This window comes from Raphanus sativus, chromosome 6 (genome assembly GCF_000801105.2).
Source record: "Raphanus sativus cultivar WK10039 chromosome 6, ASM80110v3, whole genome shotgun sequence".
Lineage (NCBI taxonomy): Eukaryota > Viridiplantae > Streptophyta > Magnoliopsida > Brassicales > Brassicaceae > Raphanus > Raphanus sativus.
This window is the reverse complement of record NC_079516.1, coordinates 14651496-14673226: the sequence shown is the minus strand read 5'-3', so window position 1 is coordinate 14673226 and position 21731 is coordinate 14651496. Positions and strand designations below refer to the sequence as shown.

At 33.7% G+C, this 21731-nt stretch overlaps 3 long non-coding RNA genes across 21 annotated transcripts; 2 read left to right on the top strand and 1 right to left on the bottom strand.

The window, feature by feature from the left end:
- Window positions 1-2665: 2665 nt before the first annotated feature.
- On the top strand, window positions 2666-3874 carry LOC108811675 (uncharacterized). The gene is made up of 2 exons (XR_001943355.2): window positions 2666-2928; window positions 3016-3874. It is a non-coding gene; the product is annotated as an uncharacterized LOC108811675 (long non-coding RNA).
- LOC130495504 (uncharacterized) lies at window positions 3254-21224 on the bottom strand. 19 transcript variants are annotated; one of them, XR_008934769.1, is made up of 9 exons: window positions 20961-21224; window positions 15577-15653; window positions 15384-15491; window positions 14948-15014; window positions 11511-11569; window positions 10854-10925; window positions 9363-9444; window positions 8860-9000; window positions 6840-7147 (listed from the first exon to the last, which is right to left on the bottom strand). It is a non-coding gene; the product is annotated as an uncharacterized LOC130495504 (long non-coding RNA). The 19 variants fall into 19 exon arrangements; XR_008934754.1 differs by lacking the exon at window positions 15577-15653 and adding an exon at window positions 7244-7462 and having other exon boundaries at window positions 15384-15506; XR_008934756.1 differs by lacking the exon at window positions 15577-15653 and adding an exon at window positions 7244-7389 and having other exon boundaries at window positions 15384-15506.
- LOC130495505 (uncharacterized) lies at window positions 7725-9209 on the top strand. The gene is made up of 2 exons (XR_008934771.1): window positions 7725-7892; window positions 7980-9209. It is a non-coding gene; the product is annotated as an uncharacterized LOC130495505 (long non-coding RNA).
- Window positions 21225-21731: the final 507 nt, after the last annotated feature.

The window sequence follows — 21731 nt, the reverse complement described above, 5'->3', positions numbered from 1 at the left end:
AAAGTATCATTCACAATAGCTCTCTCAAAAAGAGAGACAAGAATGCAAGACGTGGTGAAGCTGATAGAGTTATACCAACTCTGCGACCTAAGCCTTGTTCTCAGGGAAGAGAGGTAAAAGAAAGACAGATAGGCGTTGATGAAGCCAAACAAGGTACTTAAGCATGTGATTTTAACTGTTGCCCTGCATCTTCTGATTGATCCATCTTCAGAGACTTGCTTCGTTAGGTTTTTGTGTATACTCTTTCATGAGCTGATGTGGTGATCAGCTTCAGGAGCTGATGGACAGAAGTCTCTGCTTCTCTGGCAAGCGGAAGAAACATATTAAAACACTGAACATAGCTTCTTAAGATATCAATATGTCAGTTTTATCTCAAACTGATTATTGCTTTCGCAATGGATGGTTACAGACTTTATAAGAAGATCAACACGGTCAGGTTTTCCTGATAATGTGAAAGTAACTTCCAGAGTTTTCCAAACATCTTTCGAAACATAAGTGCTGCCATTTTAAAAGAAAAAAACTAACTGGCACGTATTTGAATCTCTGCCGGGGAGGTTCTTCTGCCTTGTCGTCGTCTTCGTCACAGGCTCATCGCTAGGAGAATTAATCTTGCTTTTACCATCTTCGTTACCACCGTTGCCGCCCTGAGACAACGGTGCCCACTTAAAGAACAACAAATGAGATCCCTCCGAAGCCGAACCACCACCGTTAACGACGGAGGAGGAGGAGGAGGAGGTGTTTTGCTTCTTGGAGGAAGGAGAGACGTGAACCCACTTCTTCTTCCACTTCCTCACTGGTCCACCGTCGCCGGTTATGTAACGAGTCGAGGACCTCACCGCAGCCGTCGTCCAATCTCATTGTCGTCGTTGTTTCTCGATTGTGTCCTCGCCATCGTCATGTCGCCGTCATCGTGTCGCCGTCGTCATCACTCAATCTCGTCGCATCGTCGTCTCATCGGAAGCAACAATGAATCCATGAATCCGATGGAGGCTAGGTTAGATGACGGAGGAGATGGATCCAACTGTTGAAGATGAAAGGTGAGGGTAATTGAGTCTTTTACACATTAAAAAATACGATATTTTTGAAAATGTCACTTGATTAGTGGTATAGTTGAATTGTGGTACCAAGAAAAGTGTATTTATGAAATTTCTCCAAAAAAATCAACATTTGAAATGATCATACGTCATCATTAGAATGAATTTTTAAATAAATAAGTTAGTCAATCCAAAAATAGATTATACTTTTTATTAAATTAATTATCAAATTTATTGGAAATGTACAAAAAGTATTTTTCATTTTCGTAAATAAAGCTACTTAATTATATATATGGTAAGATGGCGCCGTCTTTCGGTGGAGACGAGGTGCCCGAACCCTTCCCTACCAAATACTGCATTGTAGGGATAATTGTAACACTTGTTACTTTTGGTGTTGGAGTTCTTCTCTACAGCCGCTTCTTTAAGCGGAATCTGATCGGTCAAGCTCCGATCGAAGTTGAGATGACCTGAAGATGATTTCTTTAGCAATATATCTAACTAGTCATGGTTTCATTGTATCTATGTTGCATCCATATATTATCTACCCAATCACTAGACTTTGTAATTCAAAGGAGGACATCCATACAACCTAATTTCATAAGATGCAAATCAAGTAAAATTGATACAGACAAAGTAAAATCTCAAAATAGATAGAGTGAGAAGATGGATTAGGCTGGAAGTGAGTGAACCAAGATAGCATGTAGGAGTCAGGGTTTGGAATTGAAGATAAACTAGGATTTCGTTTACTAGAAGCTCTGTCGGCTTGCTAACTGAGTTGTGAAGTTTTGAGTTCCTCTCTTTCCATAAGGTGTAACAAGTTCCTTGTAAGAAAAGCTTGCATATCAGTTTTAATCTTCTTATCAGTTGAAGAGATTTGTTTTGTTTTGTCTTTTGTTTTTATGTTTTTTTTGTTTGTGTTTGATCGATCTATTGGTCACATCAGATGGCGCCGTCTTTTGGTGGACCGGACATGCCAGAACCCTTCCCTACCAAATACTGCATTGTAGGGATAGTTTCAGCGCTTGTCATTGTTGGTGTTGGAGTTCTTCTCTACAGCTGCTTCTTTAGGCGGAGTCGGATCGATCAAGCTCCCCTTGAAGTTGAAATGACATGAAGATGACACTACAAGAAAATGTATTGCATCACATAAATGGTACTCTTTCCATACCACTTTAAGTGGTGTTTAAGTATTTTTATTTTGTTTTATAATAAGTGATGTTCTCACATTTCTAGATAAATTTAATGTCAAACTGAAATTTTCAACCAATTACAAAATACTACATGTTTTTTTTATTGGTTAGACTAATTTTATTTAATGCAATTTTATGTAATCAAGATAAATTGCATAGAAATTTATATTTTCTTATTCTTTGTGTAAAAACCTTAAACACCACTTATAATGGTACGGATGGAGTATCAGAATTCAGAAATAAGTGATACTAGTTTAAATTATTTATCAACAAGTGATACAAGTTATGTTATTATATCATCAGTAATACAAAATGATGTTTAATTTATTTATTTAGCATCATTTCAGTGAAATTGATTTAAATCTATATTCATTTACATCATGTTTTTAGAAAATGATAGATAATATGAGTTTACATCATTTTAAATAATTGATACATATACAAACTTGTCTTAGTATTACTTACAGAAATAATACAAACCTAACAAATAATTTACAGATGTGGCCACTCCTTCGCTTCGTTATCCCTTCACCATTTAACAAATAATTTCTTCAGTTCTTCTCTCTTTCTCTTTCGCGTTTTCTACATCTCTCTTAAAACTTCCACTTTTTCTCTAATGGTACAACGAAAACTGGATACATCCATTCATGTTTTTCTGATACATCACCTCTCGGTCAAATCGTGAAACTTAAGACTTTTCTAAGGTTCTCTCTCTGTAACAACTCTCTCCTTATTTAGTCAAAAAAAAAAAACAACTCTCTCCTTATCCGTTTTTTTCTCATTCTCTTCAGGCGTCACCATCTCAATCGTTGCACAGGAAAAATACATTAGCTTATCAGCTTCAACTCTATCTCCAGATTAGTCTCCCAGAAAGAGCCTGTATACCTTTGATGGCAAGTCTCAACATCGAAACTACTGACGTGGTTTCCTCTCTCTATCGTCTCTCATCGGATTGGTGCCTCTGTTTCTCTGAAAATCCCTTGTCGATGGCTCCATTCTGGTTCTAAGCGCTACTTCTCTCACCACCGTAGATCGATCTATCGATGAACTTTGCTTCTGGTCGGATACCCACTTTATCGAGCCTTGGTTCTTGCATCGGACTGAAATTTCAGGTGGGCTGAATCTTAACGACTTGGGAGTTTAGGATCTCGCGCATAACAACATTATGACTGAAACACCAACAAAATGCAGAATATGTGAGAGTGTCTAAGTGTTGGTAACGTGTCACCTCAGGGATCCATATTATCTTGCCGCTCATTTTTCTTTAAAATAAGTTTTGAAATTTCGAGTTTCTGATTTGTAAGTTGGATAAATTCTTTATTTCAAAAGATACGATATTTGTAAAAGTTTAAAAGTTGGTATGCTATCCATGCTACGATGCATACAGTGTGGAGATAACACAATGGTAGAAGACACGGGGGAACAACCGAAAGATATCAACTGTTTGGTCAGATTTGTGGATAGGACAATAAGACTCAAGTCCCTTTCTGTGAAAGGGAGGGAGGGGCCAGCAGTACCTTGAGGAAGTGTTAATCACTTGGTTTGGGGTCCAAGAAAATGGAAGAGCTGAAAGTGCAGGATAATTCTTTTATTGAGAACAGATTTTTGATGCTGTAAATAAATAGAAGCACAGTTCAACTTGATGTGAAAAAAGTTTTTGCTTGAATAAAATTTAAACATTTATTCAAAAAAAAAAGTTTAAAAATCGAGAAATACAGAAATTCCATTTGTTTTTGAAAATAGAAGATTCTAAACTAGGAGGACGTTCACACAGACCAAACGGTTCGACAACCAAATCTCAGTTTCCTACCCACTAGTTCAGTTGTTGACTATACAAATCTCTCTAACCATACGATACAACACATTGTTTATTAAAATCACTTAAAGAAGTTAACGCCATTTACGAATCATCGATTCAACATCTCTTGGTCTATTGCATAGTGCCAACTTTTGCTGGACCCCATTTGCGACCCAGTTCCCTTTAACAGAATTCGTGTTAGGAACTTTTTTTTTATTATTATTTTTTTTTCGTGTTAGGAACTTAGGGCACCTCCATCACTGAACCCCGAAATTGGGGTTCTTAAATTTTTTTTTTTTTTTACTTTTATCCGATTTTTTTTTTTTTAAAAAACAACCAATCGCAGTCGCCACGTATATGTGGGACCCGCGTAACAGTGTAAGAATCTATACTATTAAAGTACAAGCACATTTAGATTTTTACTCTGTTTATCCCTATTAAAAAGACTTTTTTGTATTCATTAATGATATTTTGGACATTTTGCATTGGTTTCTTTTTTAATTGTTTTTGGTTTGTCATTAACCACCGGTTTCCTAATTCAATTTTGGTATGTGATTATTCTGTGTTTGATAATGTATCATTTTAATATTTTTCCAACCGGACATGTTTGAAACTGCATCGTTTTTTTCTCAAACTATTTAATGGTTTGGTTTTAAACCGCTTTTTCCTTAATATAATCCCAACTATCTAACAAAAATTATTTATAAAAAATAAAATTGTTTATTGGTTCAACCGGTAACTGGATTTCGATTTTAGTAGTTTTTATTGGATTTTTAAATTTTGTTTTTTTTTTCAAACCCGAACTGAATTTATCTTTGATCAACCGGTAATCCGTTCAACCGCAGGTCTCAATCGAATTTCAAAACACCGATCAAAACTATAAAACTGTTATATTGATTTATATTTAAAATATCTAATTCAAAATTAAAAACCTAAAAATACATGTATAATATAGTTTTACCGAATATAAATCTGGATATAAAATACATATATGAGACGGATTATATAAATACATATACAAGATGGATTATATAAATGTGATTATATAAAATTTTCACCAAACATAAACCCGCGCTTTGAAAGCGCGGATCAAAATCTAGTTAACTCTTAAATAGAAAGTTTTAGAGGTGAGAGAGCGAAAGGTTTAGAAAAAAATAGGTCCCACCGGGCCCCTCCATCCCTTATGAACCTCTTAAAAACCTTGGAATGGAGGTGCTCTTAGGTGCGGTTATCTTTGTTGTTATCATCGGCTTAGGATTTTTGTACAGGTGTGTTTCCAGACGCCAATGGAGATACCCATGGGTGCTTCCAGGGACAATATAGAAATGACCTGATAAACTTAATAAATCTTACTCATACGGTATTCACGTGTATGACAAGGCAATGTATGTAAGCATTTACAAGAGACGCTAGTCACTGACTATAAAGGAATAATTGGTATATTTCAGATAAGACTATATAATATATAGATACAATATAGAGGTGAAAATAAGTTTCAATATGTATATAAAGGTGAATATTCATAATGAAGTATTGGTGGAAGAGTGTCACAGTGTTGGTAATCTGTCACCTCAAGGATCAATGTCCCTCAACTCATTTGTATTTATGTTATTTTAAAGTTTCTACCTTGCAGGTGGTTTGATTTGTTTTCCAAATTAACACACATCCAAGGCATGGGATCGCATATTACGGGATATTACCCGAACCCGGTGACCAGATCCAAAACTGATCCGAAAAATCCCAGTTTAGGTAGGAACTGAACCGGTTTTTATCTTATTGGGTTTTGTTGTGGAGGACATGCAGGTTTTGGATCCGACCCAATCCGAATCCGAGATCCGATGGGTATCCGAAATACCGGAAATTTTTGGTATATATTAGCAGCCTGTATACTAGATATGTATGGGTGTTTCAGTATATGCAGGTTTTCGGATTTGGGTTTCGCGTATGTTTTTAGGTTTTGGATAAAATTTTAGATTTTTAAAAATATAATTCAGATAATCAGATACAAGTTCAGGTATTTTTCATGTCTTCGGTTAGATTTTAGGTAAAATTTCGAATATATTTCGAGTATTTAAATATTTCAGATATTTTATGCGTTTTGTGTAGGTATTTTTTGAGTTCGAGCAAATAAAACCCAAACTGAACCCAATCCAAAACCAAACTCGAATCAAAAAATTCTAATTACTCTATTGGGTCCAACTATCTAAGATCCGAATCGGTTCGGACCCGACAAAGACCGAACCAGATCTGAACTGATAAATTCTGATTATACTATTGAATCTTAATATCTAAGACCCGAATGATCCAGACTTGACAAGACCCAACCCAAACCCGAGTCGAGAATCCAAATGCCCAGACCTATTAGGGCAGCTGTGGGCTGAAGCAGGTTGTGGTAGAGTCAGAAACAGGTTTTACCCAGAATTACCGTGAGCTGATTCAGATTTATTTATCTAGTTCGTTTTTAAGATCTAAAACACGGGAACAAGAATCCTAAGATACTTAAATATAGCTGCATAGATTTTTCTGAATTTATTTTTGATTTTTAATTTTAAACTTTTGTAAATTTTTGCTTTTGTTTACAGATTTCTTTTGATTGTATTGTTTATCAATACAATTAAAACAGCAGCACTTTTTCAAACTTCCCCTTAAACTTTCAAACTATTTACATTAGACTGCCATTACCTTCTTATTTTAAAATAAATTTTAAAATAATTACATCTACGATTTTTGTGACAAATCGACTTTACAATTGTAAAGGAATATTCTAATCCACTTATTGGCAATATATTTTTAAAACAGAATAACAAGATTATCAAATATATTTTGTAACTCCACATATCTCATATATCCTTAGAATATTCCATATCAACAACAATTTTAATTGTATTGCTTATCCTATTACTACTCCAACGACAATTACTCTATAAATATCAATGCAACCACAACAAATATAATCATTCCAAACTCACAACTATCTATCGTCATTTAAAACTTATGGAGTCCTTTATCCGAATCAGCAACCTGAGTGATATTCATCCTTTTAAATCATCCTGGAGAGTCCAAGTCAAAGTGCTTCATACATGGATGTCAATCGATTCCCAAATTGGTTCTTCTCTTGAAATGGTCTTAACAGACAAAACGGTAAGGTCAACCTCACTATAAATCGACAACTCTAAATAATTTTTTAAAAATATTTGAAATTCAACATTTTTGTTTGTTACATTATATAGGGTGTTAAAATCCAGGCCAGTTGCAATAGTTCATTATTGCAGCGATTCCAGATGCATTGTCGTGTTGGAGAGTGGATAGTTATTACTAACTTTCGCTTAAGTCTACCATCTGGAACTTACAGACACACCAGCCATGGCTACAAAATGAATTTCGTGACCGAAACATCAATAACACAATCTAATCTCCACTGCAACAACATGTACCTTGATCTGAAAGATTTTGCCACCATTCAAAATGGTTCACATGACAAACGATATCTTATTGGTAACATTTATTTTTCAATATGATTAATTAATACATTAACTATATATTCGGTTTTTTATCTAACTGTTTTTCTGTATAACAGATGTGATTGGTCAGGTATTGGATTTTGGTGGTGTGGATATGGTTCAATGTTCAAGAAAAGTAGTTACCAAAATGGTGTTTTCTTTAAGAGATGCGAAGTAAGTTTTGTTCAAATTTTATTCAAACTATTTTTTCTATTTACAAAACTTATATATTTTTGACCCTATTTCAGTGACAAACGCCTTGCCTGCTGCATCTATGGGAAATTTGCTGAAACTTTGATAGAGGAAAAAAGACAACCAAACAATGGAGATATTTGTTTAATCAGATATGCTAAGTTGCCAGAAGACAATGGTCGGGATAAGTGTTTATAATTAAAACGCTTTATGTGAAAAATATATTTGAAACATTATTTTAACATATTTTGTTTATATGTTTTAGACGAGTTTCAAATCATAAATGCATTTGATACTTCCTTGGTGATGATAAACCCAGCTATCGACGAAGCTGACGGACTTAAGCAGATGTGAGTTCACATTATTCTAAACTAAATATGTTATATAATGAATTACAAAATCAGATTTATTCTTTTTTTTGAGTTAAGCTTTCGTGGAGGTGATAACTCTATGGATATGTACCAAAATATTGGAAAGATTGTGAACCAACCAAATCGCCAGAAATGGTCAACCTTTCCTTTCAAAACCATTCAAGAGATGAAACACACAGATAAGGTTATCACCTTCATTTTGCTCAAAATATATATTTTGAAATAATTTACTCACAAATGTATACTGTTTTTGTTGCTTTGTAGTATGAAAAATGCAGAGTAATCTGCACAGTTTATGCTATTGACACAATGAGTGGTTGGTATTATTGTGCTTGTGTGGTCTGCAAAAAGAAAGTTTTGAAAACAAGGATTGTCTTTGACGAGCACGATTCTCCAACTTGGTTTTGTGACTATTGCCACATGACTGTTTCGAAAGTTATTCCCAGGTCATTTATTATAAATCAAAACATTTAATTAATATGTTTATTTTAAGAAAATAACTAACCCTTTTTAAATTGTTACAAAACGGTATCTTTTTCAGGTACAAACTAGATTTGCTTGTGCAAGATCAAACAGGCGAATCTAAATTCACACTTCTAGACCCAGTTGCTACATCTATCGTGAAAACTTCTGCAGCAAAAATCGCTAATGTTTTGTTGGATGTAAGTTTTATTCCTTATTTTAAATAACTTGTGTATTACTATTTGATTTTTAAGTTAGTATATAATATTTATGTTTTTTTTTATTAACAGAATGGAGATCAAGATATGTTACCAGCTGAACTTGTGGAGGTCGTTGGCAAAACTTTTGGATTTGGTATCTCCATTGATGATACAGAAAAATTCAATGCCATCAAGGTTTGGAGTCTGGATGATATTATGTGGAAGAGAATCAAATCACTGCACCAGTTGTCAACTAAGCGCAAAGAAAAACAAATTAACTGTGATGAAGCCCAAGAGAACCATAGTGGCTGATTGGAAAAAAGAATTTCATGAATTTCGTTTTTTTTTGTTTTATTGGTTTAATGCTTTCCTTTGTTGCTTTTTAATGTTTTTTTATTATTTCATTATTTCTTGGTGTTAACTGGTTTTCCGTTATGAATAAAAATTAGATTGCGTTTTAAACAGATTGATGAAATCCAAAAATCGTTTGGAACATATCTTGAGATTAACTAACCATTTAATATCCTATCACAATAATCTTTTCATTTCCATTTTCCTAACTATCCAGAATCAATTCCATTCCTAATTGTGTTTACCCTATAGTCCAAGCATTACCTTATTTTTCATTGGATCATGTCGCAAGGCATTACTGATATTGACTCCTCTTTTATATGAACAGAATGGAATGCCGTACAACCTAAAATGTAAAATAAACCAAAAGATTAGTATCATAAACATATTAGAGAAAATATATGCCATACATCCTAAAAATGTAAAAGAAACCAAACAGATTTTTAATAACCTGAAAAACCAAATCATAATCATGAACACTGTGAGAAGAGAAAATATGCAGCTTTTGTATTTTTGTACATATGCTCTTTATGTCACAAGTATCAAAAATTTTGTGACATAAAGTTGACAAATCACAAACATGACAGAGTTTTGTATTTATCAAGAAGCATGCAAAATTATATTTTGCTGTTATCAAAAACCATGCAAGACCATTTGATTCTCTCAATTATTTCTCATTTCATTTATTTTTCTCTACTTTATGGCACCATATAAACCGACTTTTGTATTTACATTCTAAACAATCTCAACTCTCAGCAAACTCTCCTTCCTCTACTTTATCATCACACTCAAGAAAACCACTTATAGAGATGGAATCAGTTTCGAGTGTCAACAATTACATCATCAACATCTCCGATGATACCACCAACAACGAAGACTACTCTAACGAGGATCCCGCAACCTATTTTAAAAACGTAAGCCTACAATTTTTTGCTGCTAATCCGGTAGAAATGCTCGCTGAGCATACTAAGTTCAAGGATCTATGCTTGAAGCATGGAAACCCAGAGGCCCACTATATCGAAGGTATCATTCAATACTTTATCCATGAAAACTTTCACAAAGGTGGCTATCATTTACGGCTTTCGTCAATTGGTAACAATGACAACGGTACGTATCTATATGGTTTGCTATTGCTCTCAAGAGGTTACCATTATAATGGTAAAAAGTATTTGGATAAGCTCCAATGGAAAGAAAATCTGTCAAGAACCAATCAGAGTTGGGAAAGGATCAAGAATTCACTACGTAACATCAGTGTTGAATGGAAGAGAAAATATTTTGCTAATTTGCTCAATCTTGACCCACTGACCAACTGTCATCCTAAAGAGAACTATACTTTAGTTTGCGAGTCCTGTTACTACTACAAAAGGCTTAACCTATTTATGCTCTTTTGTGCACAACAAAGAGGTTAAAATATGCAATTCTGGTGTTTTCTTTATCTATGTAATATGTTTAATTTCTCTTATTGAGTTCTTTGTCTATGTAATCTTCTTTGCTACTTTGTTCTGTAATGCTTTTTTAGAAGTTTAAGTATTTTTTTTTTGAAGTTTAAGTGTCTATGTTGTATAACTTATAAATGTGCTCTATGTTGTATAATAGAACATTTGAACGTGTATGTTTTATATTTGTTTAAGTTTTTTGACTATTTTATAAATTTTTGCTTTTTATATTGTATCCCCTACATGTAACAATAAATCCAATCTTAATCTAATCTAAGAAGAAAATAATTAACAAAATTGAGCTTAAAACAATTCATACCTGTAACAAGGGAAACCTCCAGAGTCATGACATCAGTTTTCCATCGCATACCAAATCTCTCACTCGACCAATCTATGATCAAGTAGCTGACAAATTTTATTATTCAAAAAATGGTCCAACAGACAATCCAAATAATATTAACATAAGTTATATATTTCCCTTGAAACATCCATTGGAATATAAATACAGTATATACCAAAACATTAACAATACCCGAATGAGAAGGCATATATTTCATTCAAATACTTAAATTTAATATTGTTAAACATATAATTCTATTGAAATAACCAATTTATCTGTGAACAAAACGAATATCCCTTTCTATTGAAATAACCTTTGTAATCTAAATAATATATTCGATACCTATATATAAGCGTTCAGTTTTAAGCATAACTATAACTAATATATCTTATCACAATAACAACTAACTTAATATTCTATAAACAGAATCCCAACTTAATTCCTCTATTACGCTAACCATTATTTAGAGGTTGTGTTAACACAAATATCTTAATTTCAAAAATATAACAGACTCCGTTAACCAAGGCCTTCTATGTTCTGTTTTTAGCTATATATACCTATTACTCCACACAATCATAATTACGCTTTTAAAAACAAGAAACTAAGAAAATGAAGCCTTCACTGAAACTATCATACCTGTCTGACATCAGGCCTTACAAACATGAATGGTGGGTCCAGGTCAAAGTCCTTCATATCTGGAAACAACAGAGTAACTTTGGTGAGAGCATGGAAATAATTTTTGTCGACAAGAAGGTAAATGACTTTATTCTGTTCTATATCTATAATCAATATCGTTTTTCACTATAACTACAATATATAGTTACCAACTCTTATCTATAAATCTCTAATTTTCTCAACATTCTTAGGGAAACAAAATTCAGGCATCATGCAAGAAAAACTATTTGCTCAGTTTGGGAACAGAATGCCGTGTTGGTGAATGGAAAAACCTGGAAAATTTTGTCATTACGATAGCAGGAGGTGCATTCAGACCTACTAATCACCCTTATAAGCTGTCGTTCATGAAGTTCACCTCCATTGAGCCATATGAGTACAATAATAATGATATGTTTCTGGATTTGGTGAAGTTCGACAAAATATTGAGTGGACAGCTTGACAACAATTTCTTGATTGGTATATGTTTTAATAAGTTTTATCTCATTATAGGTTGTTTATGTTTTTTTGACCCGTTTATATCGTTTGTTTTGGTTTAATTTAGATGTTGTGGGGCAAGCAATAGATATTGGAGAAAAGTTGACTCTCCAATGTAGTGGTGGGAAAGAAAGAAAGAAGATTGAATTCACTTTGAGAGACATTAAGTAAGTATTGATATTATAATAAATGGTTTTTCCAATTGTTTTTAGATTAAAACTAATTTCGTTGTATTTGCAGTGATGAACGCATACCATGTTGTCTTTGGGGGAACTTTGCTGATACTTTGGAATCCTATGCAGAAGAAGCACAATTGGGAGTGGTTGTATGTTTGATCCGATTTGCAAAAATTGGATCATTTAGAAGTTGATATTCTTTATTCAACTTATTTAATATATTTTAAATATTATTTTAAGACTATTTCTTCCTAAAAATTACAATTTTTTTTATTTTTTTATGTTTAGGTAAACTCCAAATTTCAAATGCTTTTGATACCTCTCAATTACTGATCGATCCACCTATTGATGAGAGTGATGATTTGAAAGAAATGTGAGTTTTTTAGACAGATACAAGGTTTATATATTACAGTATTATGTTGAATCCCTTCACATATTTTATAATCTTCGTGTATTAACTGTCTAATTTTACAGGTTTAAGTGTGATCCAGCAAACATGTCCATCGTTGAATCTAACGATGACGACAAACGGATTGTTCGTCAAGAGAATAAGGTGATCAAAATTGAGAGCTGGGATCCGTATGAAGATAAAACCGTGTCTGAATTATTGAATTCTACCCAGGTAAAAAAACATCTTTCTGATTATTTAGTGAGTTTTTTTTATTGATATATTCGTATGTGAGTTTTTTGTATTGATATATTCGTGATTATTTAGTTTGTTTTCTATATATATTCAGATTGGGAAATGCAAGGTTGTGTGTACAATCTATGGAATAGATACGGATTTTGGATGGTACTATTTTGGATGTGACTTATGCAACACAAAAACTTTTAAAGTTAATCATAGAAACACCACATCGGGGAAGGAACTGGCAGCCCCTATGTTTTGGTGTGAAAAATGCAATGCAAATGTTACTAATGTGTCTCCTAAGTATGTAAATTATTTTTCTTGGTCGTTTCTCATTATTAATCAGTTTAGATTAATTTTGTAAGTGTTAATAAATATTATTCTATTTCTCAGGTTTAAGGTTCACTTGCTTCTTAAAGATGATACAGGAACCACTAAATTCATGCTACTTGATACCATTGCAAATGGTATTATAGCAGAAACTGCCGCAAAAATCCTGAAAGGATCACTCAACGAGGTAAATTCTTATCACTTTTATATATAACGAATTATATTATTTTTGGGGATTTTATGCTGAGAAAACCTAATCATCTACATATTATATATTTACAGTAATTTTTTCTAATCTGTTTTCGTAATTTTCATCATTGTGTCTATAGATTGAAGATCCTGAGCTTTTGCCACAGTCACTTAAAGATGTTGTTGGTAAGACATTTAAGTTTGGTGTCTGCATTGAAAAAAACAATGTTGCTTATGGAGCTGAGAGTTACAAAGTTTCAAAAGTTTGGTCTATCAATAACATGCTAATGATTGATTCACAATCGGAGACTAAGTCTGCACGAGATGAGGTATGTTATTTGCCCGCTTAAATGTATTCTGAATATGATTATTTAGACAGTGTGCAAGTTAACATAATTATGATTTTTCCTAGGTTTCCTTTCTTACTGACGGTGAGCAAAGTTCTGTGTCTTTAAGAACACCAACTTCTAAACGGGCTCAAGATGAAAAGGATGATTTTCCTGAACGCACTTCTACATCAAAAAGGCTTTGCTCAAAAAATGTGAAGATCGAGAAGTGACTCAAATGAAGAGACGCAGAATAACAACAAGGAATTTGAATTCGCATTTGTGTTTTTTTTAGTTGAGAAATAAGTGTTTGATATTTTGAATCAACACACTATCATTGTTGCTTTGATGTTGCTGTTTTCTATATTTTAGGAGATAATAATGATCTTTTGAATCATAAACATTGTCAAAATTTGCTTTGTTTTTATATCAGTTTATGTTTTTAAGTTTTATTCTTATGCTGTTGTCTTTATTTTGTTGACATGATTTTTTTTTGTATCATGGTGAGTTGTAGTGAAAAGTATTGCTTACCATAATTTAATAAAAAAAGTTCTAAATAAATGGATATAGTTTTTGACAATGTTTATATCCACTCAGAGTTTGCATATATTTATATATGAATGCTATTGCCTATTAATTATTAACTATATTTTCAAATAACGTTTATTACTTTTCACCATTTAAACACTTTTAACTAATCTAATTGACAAACTAAGATTATTAATATAATTAGTATGCTTTTAACAAAATAAAATTTTCCAATCAATACATTATTATTAAATCATTTATGTGATGAGTTTACATTTTTTTTAACATGTGTGGATAAAATAAACATATAGTAGTTATATACCAATGCCTAAATATAAGACTACAATATAGTGATATATTGTATATATTCATGCAATTTGAAAATATTAAATTGCAAAAAGAGTGTAGCATATAATCCTACATCTATGGTTATCAGATCATATGAGGAATAACAAATAAAATCCTAAATCTAAACTGCATCTACGCACAATCTAAACAAAAATGTTACAGAAATAAAGATTTTTATGTGTCCTGTTTTATTTCTTTAGCTATTTAACATAGAACAGTAAAACACTCAAACACAAATAACAATGAAAGGCAACATGGACGAGGATAAAGTGCGAAAACGGAAGAGGGACAACATTTTTGATGATTCTGAAAATTCTAAAGCAGTGATGCACACTCCTACTAGCATGTCTAAACTCCAATCAAATTCAGGAAGAGTCTTAAGGGATTTGACTAACATACCTTTCAATAGTGATTCGGACAACTCTCTGAAACGATCCATAGCTATGCCTTCTCCAAATGCAGTTCACTGCAAAAGTAAGTAGTATGTTTAATTCTTATTGAAAAAGTATTTTTAGTTCTGATATCTTTTTCTTACAGTGAACCCTAATACATCTAATATGTCAGCTACAAAAGGACTTAAACTGTGCAACGAAGTGTTGAGTAAGAATAGTTATATCCAATTTAAACATTAGTTGTTGTTGATACACCTTATCTTAAATATTTAAGAATTTACATTATTACTTATGATTCCTAGCAAACAGCAACACACACGCTGGAATCCAAGGTGTATCGAACTATGGTAAGGTGTCTAATAAAAAGAAGAGAACTCTGAACACTTCTTCTGGAACTGAGAAAGCTATCGCAGAAACTCACACATCTACAAGCATGACCATACCTTTGACATCAATTTTTCGAAGGATCTTAGGAGATCTTCAAAACATCTCTCAGAATAAGGTCGCAGATGGATATCAGTCACCAGCTGATCATATGCCGAATCCAATATCTACACACGGCACAGCTGAAATTAAGAAGCACATAAATGTTGTAAGCAAATATGTTTCCAATTCTGATCCTAAACCAAGTCGTACAACAATATCTGGAACTTATAACTCCAGATTTACTGATCCATCCCATATTGGCATTGCTTCAGATAATTTAAGATCCCCTGAAGGTATATATCACACTCAATTATAAACTCATATGTAAAAACATGATTCTTTAAATTTTGTGTGCATTATATTTTGCAGTTACATCTGAAGAACAAACTGATCAATTCTACGACTTAAGCAGTCAAGAGAGTGATACAGTATCTAATAATTCCGATCATGTTCAAGCTTTATTTAGAGATGCTGAATCAGAGAAAGCAGACATTGATTCTATGATGTCAAGGATTAGAAAGATATGTGAAAGCAAGGGGAAAACAAAAAAACATCGAGTACACATTCTATGGCAAAAAGTATTGGTAAGTGTTTTATATAATGGTTATATTAAAACATTATAGACTGATAGTCAAACTCTATGTTTGTATATGTGTAGAATATGTCGACGAGGGTAATCCTACTTTCAAGTGTGACTATTGTAAAGCCAAGATGTGGTACGGTGAGCGCCTCGAACGGAAGAGAAGAACAAAGAAGAATCCTGTTTTCTCTCTTTGTTGTGGTCAGGGACAAGTTCAGTTGCCTCTTCTAAAAGAAAGCCCCTTGCTTATAAAGAAGCTTTTGTTCGGGAATGATGAAATGAGCAAGTATTATCAAGAAAATTTGAGAGCAATTAATATGCTTTTCTCTTTTACTTCTCTTGGTGGAAAAGTTGATCGCTCACTCCCAAAAGGACATGGACCACAGCCGTTTCAATTACACGGAGAAAATATGCATTTGATGGGTAGTATGAAACCTGAGGAAGGTGATTCAGCAAAGTTTTCTCAACTGTACATTGTTGACAATGAGAGAGAGGTTGATGATAGAGATTCTGTAATGAGGTATAACACCTATAAAACTGTTTAATATATAAATTTTTGTTTCGTACATGTAATCTGATGAATTTCAAATTGTTTATATTTTCAGCAAGTACAGGAAAGTTGCAGACAAGGCCAAAAAACATAATCTGAGAAAGAAAATTATCGATCTTATAATTAAGATGCTGGACGAGGTTAATCCTTATGTGAAGCAATTTCGATCTGCCCGTGAACGTTTTGGGGATTCTGGAGCTGAAAAGTTCCATATGAGAATTGTGAGCAATCGTGAGAAAGATGGAAGGACCTACGATACTCCAACAGCATCAGAAGTAGCTGCTCTGATCCCTGGTGATTTTAATTTAGAAATGGATAAACGTGACATTGTTTTGCAAGAGAAACAAACTGGTTGGCTCAAGAGGATTAGTGAGATACATCCTTCTTATCTCGCACTTCAGTATCCTCTCATTTTTTGTTATGGCGAAGATGGTTTCAGACTGGGAATTAAAAAAAGAGTTACGCCAGCTACAGAGAAGCTAAAGAGGGATAACATCAGTATGAGACAGTGGTTTGTCTATCGATTGTTTGAAAGAGAGGGCGAGTGTCGTACGTTGTTGCATTCAAAAAGATTGTTTCAACAATTTTTGGTTGATGCATTCACTACCATTGAAACGAACAGGATAAGTTATTTGAGGCAGAATCAGACATGTTTGAGGTCTGACGGCTATGACTCAATAAAGCAGTCAGAGAAAAAGGGAAAAAAAGATATGAGTGAGCAAGGACAACGATTCTTTCTGCCAGCTTCTTTTACTGGGGGACCAAGGTACATGAAGAACAACTATCTAGATGCAATGGCCATTTGCAGACATTTTGGTTTTCCAGATCTTTTCATCACATTTACATGCAATCCGAAATGGCCGGAGATTACTAGATATTTGTCTGAACGCCATTTGAAGACAGAGGACCGTCCAGAAATTGCTTGCCGAATATTCAAAATGAAGTTGGATTCTCTAATGGAAGATTTAACCGATAACCAGATCTTAGGGAAAACTGTTGCCTGTAAGTTATTTTTCATCAATTACTCTCTAAATGTATGTTTTAAATAATATATATCCTAATTTAATTTGCCTTTATATGCAGCAATGTTTACCGTTGAGTTCCAGAAGCGTGGTCTGCCTCATGCTCATATTTTGTTATTCATGCATCCCACTTCTAAGTTCCCTACTACTGACCACATTGATAAGATCATATCTGCCGAGATTCCAGACAAAGCCAAAGAGCCAGCACTTTATGAAGTGGTGAAAGACACAATGATTCATGGTCCATGTGGAATTGTTAATCCTAATTCACCGTGTATGGAGAATGGCAAGTGTTCTAAGCTATATCCGAAAGCACATGTAGACAAGACAACTGTAAACAAAGAAGGCTTCCCTGTTTACAGGAGACGGGACAATGATCATTTTGTAGATAAAAATGGTTTCAAGTGCGACAACAGATATGTTATACCCTATAACAAGGATCTATCACTTCGGTACAGAGCTCATATTAATGTGGAGTGGTGCAATCAATCAGGTTCTATCAAATACTTATTCAAGTATATCAATAAAGGGCAGGACAAGATGACTATCACTGTTGAGCCGCCAAACACAGGAGCTTTGGAAAACAATGGGAACAACCAGAAACCAAAAGAGGAGAAGAAAAATGAAATAAAAGATTTTTTCAAGGGCAGGTATGCATCTGGAACTCAACGTGGTCATATATAATCAGTGCCAGTGTTTTGTTTCTTTTTATTTATCATTAATTTTTTTCCAGATATGTATCTGCCTGCGAAGGTGCATGGAGAATTTTGTCGTTTCCCATTCATTACAGATCAATACCAGTGGAGAAGATTTCTTTCCATTTACCCGGGAAGCAAATTATTGTTTTTAAAGATGATGACACATTTGAAGAAATAACAAGTCGTGTGATGATTGAAGACACAATGTTTCTGGGCTGGTTTGAACTGAACAAGGTTAGTGCTATTGCTAGAAAACTTACTTTAGCAGAGATACCTACGAGATTCATTTGGGACAAAAAGGATCGGAAGTGGAAAGACAGGAAACGAGGTTTTAGCATTGGGAGGATTAATTATGCACCACGGAATATAGAAGAAGCTTATTATCTGCGTGTCTTGCTGAATATTGTTCGAGGACCGACATGCTTTGATGACATCAAAACATATAAAAATGTCCTGTACCCGACTTACAAAGAAGCATGTTTTGCACGGGGATTATTAGCAGATGATCAAGAATATATTGATGACATTGTCAGGACAAGCTTCTCAAGTTCTGCTTCCTATATGCGACATTCATTTGCTGTCATGCTTATGTCCAATAGTTTATCAAAACCAGAAAGGGTTTGGGAGGAGACATGGGAGATTCTTTCCGAAGATATTCAGTATAATCAAAGAAACCATTTTAACAGACCAGGTATCCTAAAACAATTAATATATAGTAATTCGTTTGTTTGGTATATTTATATTGTCCTTATTTGTTTGTTATGTTTCTAACAGGATTGTGTCTGAGTGATGCTCAAAAAAAAGAAGGTGCCCTTATTGAGATTGAGAAGATTCTGAGAAGTAATGGAACGTCTTTAAACAACTGGAAATCGATGCCAAAACCCATTGGCGACATTAATGCTTCTCAAAACGTGTTGATAATGGATGAGATGAGATATGATCAACAAGAGTTAAGAAATGCTCATGATAGAGACTTTTCAAAGTTAACAGACGAGCAGAAGAAGATATATGAAGAGATCATGGACGCTGTTTTGGAAAAGAAAGGAGGAGTTTTCTTTGTTTATGGATTTGGTGGAACGGGAAAAACGTTTTTGTGGAGGTTGCTATCTGCTGCTATTCGATCCAGAGGAGAAATTGTTTTGAATGTTGCTTCGAGTGGTATTGCATCGCTTCTATTACAAGGAGGAAGAACTGCACATTCAAGATTTGGTATACCAATCAATCCTGATGATTTTACTCTATGCAACCTAACACCAGGGACTGATGCTGCTGATTTGGTGAAAGAAGCTTCTCTGATCATTTGGGATGAGGCACCAATGATGAGCAGACACTGTTTTGAGTCACTGGATAGGAGTTTAGCAGATATTATGAGAAGTGCAGAGAAGAAGCCGTTTGCAGGGAAAGTGGTTGTTTTTGGTGGAGATTTTAGACAAATATTGCCTGTTATTCACAGTGCGGGCAGGACTGAAATAGTTTTGGAATCTTTAAATTCATCCTATCTCTGGAAACATTGCAAGGTGCTCAAGCTAACAAAGAATATGAGACTGCTATCCACTGATATGAGTTCTGACGAGTTGAAAGAATTAGAGGTGTTTTCTCAGTGGATACTGGATGTGGGTGATGGATTAGCTGGTGATGGTAACGATGGTGATTCACTAATAACTATACCAGATGAGTTTCTTATTTCAGATTCAGATGATCCTATTGCATCAATAAGCAAAGAGATCTATGGAGATGCAACAGCTCTACAACAGAACAAAGACCCTAAATTCTTTCAAGAAAGAGCGATTCTCTGCCCTACAAATGAGGATGTGAACAAGATAAACCAGCATATGTTGGATAAACTTGATGGTACCTATATTCTTATCTGTAAGATTTTATTAAACAATTTTGTAGGTTTTTAAATTATTATTAACTACATTTTCATCTACATCGCAGGTGAGGAAAAAGTTTATTTAAGCTCCGATAGCATTGATCCATCTGATACAGGATCTGTTAATGATCAGGCTCTCACTCCAGAGTTTCTCAACACTATCAAAGCATCCGGTTTACCAAATCATAATCTCCGGTTGAAGATAGGATGCCCTGTGATGTTGTTGAGGAATATTGATCATGATGGAGGTTTGATGAATGGGACAAGGTTGCAGATTATAGAAATGTATGATTTTTGTGTGAAGGCCAGAGTTATTACAGGAAGAGAAGTCGGGAAAGTAATACTGCTTCCAAGATTGTCTATTACACCTTCAGACAAGAAGTTGCCATTCAAGATGAGAAGAAGGCAACTACCATTGCTGTGGCTTTTGCTATTACTATTAATAAAAGTCAAGGACAATCTCTTTCAGAAGTTGGCATATTTCTACCTAGACCAGTCTTTTCTCACGGGCAGCTCTATGTTGCTATATCTACAGTCACGTCTAAAAAGGGTTTGAAAATTTTGATTGTTGATGAGGATGCAAGCCTCAAAAACAAACAAAAAATATTGTTTTTAAAGAGATATTTCAAAATCTGTAATTTTTTTTTTGTTTAAGACTCTACAATGAAGTTTTTGAGGATAATAGTTTTTACTTTCACAACTTTGCGTGTGTGATTACGCTGAAATAATAAATCAAAACACATCAATTATGATAAACTAATCAGTCACTATCCTAATCAATTAGCATTCCATATCTATTTTCCTAACTATCAGAATCAATTCCATTCCTAAAACATTTCTAATATTGTAGCTTTAATAGTCCAAGTATTACCTTACTTTTGATTGTATCATGTCTCGCATGGCATAACTGATAGTGAGTCCTGTTTATATTTCTTCAACGGACTGTCAAAACGCTTTTCGCCGTATTGGATGAGTTTATGCGTCAACCTGTAACCAAATTCATCACCCAGGATCAATATATTTTTACAATTTAAAACGGGAGTGGATAATTTGATTTTTTTAGACAATAACTTATCTTCTCAATGTTGTTTCATGATATTTATATAAATAAGGTCTTCAAAGCCACACCAGTTTTACTCCTGTTTATTCAATAAAAATTAACATTTTTCAATATACTTACTGATTAAAAAAAAAGTTTTTGTCTACCAATTGTAGTTTACCTGAGAAGGCAATGGAAAAGCACAGTCTGAGTACCTATCGATCTGTAACAAAAGATAAAAATAAGACTGTTAACTTTCAAATAAGTATGATGGTTGTTTACTGATCGACATATAGCAGCTTTGAATCAAATAATATTTGATATTAACTATATCAATATCGATCAATAACTGCCTCCTTCTAACTAAAAATAATCATGACTAACAGCTTATCGTCAGTGGTGTTTCTTACTTTTATTTTATCTTCTATCAATGTCCTATCTTCATCATTGATCATGAATTGGAACTCTCAAAACGCTTTTCACCGTTCTGGATGAGTGTATGCGTCATCCTGTAAGCAAATTAACCACCCAAAATCAATAAATTTGGACAATTATAGACACAGTGGATAATTTTTTTTTTAAAAGACAATAACTTATCTTCTC